This window comes from Echinops telfairi, unplaced genomic scaffold (assembly GCF_000313985.2).
Source record: "Echinops telfairi isolate 266 unplaced genomic scaffold, ASM31398v2 ScPeMD7_38;HRSCAF=143, whole genome shotgun sequence".
Lineage (NCBI taxonomy): Eukaryota > Metazoa > Chordata > Mammalia > Afrosoricida > Tenrecidae > Echinops > Echinops telfairi.
The window spans coordinates 1,782,581-1,783,487 of NW_022103936.1; the positions used below are offsets into that span (position 1 = coordinate 1,782,581).

The 907-nt window shown below is 41.6% G+C and overlaps 1 protein-coding gene across 1 annotated transcript in view; it reads left to right on the forward strand.

The window, feature by feature from the left end:
- Positions 1 to 907, forward strand: part of PRRG1 (proline rich and Gla domain 1) — a 102,598-nt gene that overhangs the window by 60,884 nt on the left and 40,807 nt on the right. The gene's annotated exons all lie outside the window — the stretch shown is intronic.

The window sequence follows — 907 nt, forward strand, 5'->3', positions numbered from 1 at the left end:
ACCTGTTTTCAATTATTTTGGGCATATACTCCCTAGTGATGACTACTGTCAAATAGTCTGGTGTCATAGTAGTTAAGCATTCAGTTGCTATCCATAGGTGGTTCAAATCCACAAGCAGCTTCACAGGAGAAAAGCCTGACAATCTGCTGCCGTAGAGATTACAGCTTAGGTGAGCCTATGGGGCAGTTCTATGTACGCTGTCCTACAGAATAACTATGAGTCGCAGTCAACTTGTCAGCATAAAACAGCAGCATTGACTGTTAATATTGGGGACTGGATCACTCCTCTTTGTTTCCTGGAGCTGCCTGTTTATTGTAGGATGTTTAGTTGAATCACGAGGCTTTATTTACTAGATGCCATGAGCTCTTCCTCCCCCAGCTGTGACAACAAAAATATATCCAGATATTTTCAAATATCCCTTGGAGGAAAAAAAAATCACCTAAGAACTAAAAGTACTGATTTAGAGAACCGATCCCTAATCGAACCTATTGCTTTTTAGTATATTCTGACTTAATAGCAACCCTATAGATCAAAGTAGAACTGTCCCATAGGGGTTTGTAGACTGTCATCTTTACAGAAGAACACTGCCAGAACTTTCCTCCCACAAAGTAGCTGGTGAACTCCAACACCCCATCTTTTCACTTAGCAGATGGGTGCTTAACCACTGTGCCACCAGGGATCCTTTATTTAAAAGAAAAAAACCTTTAGCAATGAGCCATGCTTTATCTGAGGGTGTACCCCAAAAAAACCAGAATTGCACTGGGAAGAGCAGAGCTTTCCAAGTATGCATTTTTCCCGCTAGGCAAGAATTGAGCAACTCACTCTGAGTTAGTACACCCAGTGGCATCGCCTGCGAAGTTTCTGTCTGGTCACAATGAATTGTTTCATAAAATCAGTTTCACTCGAA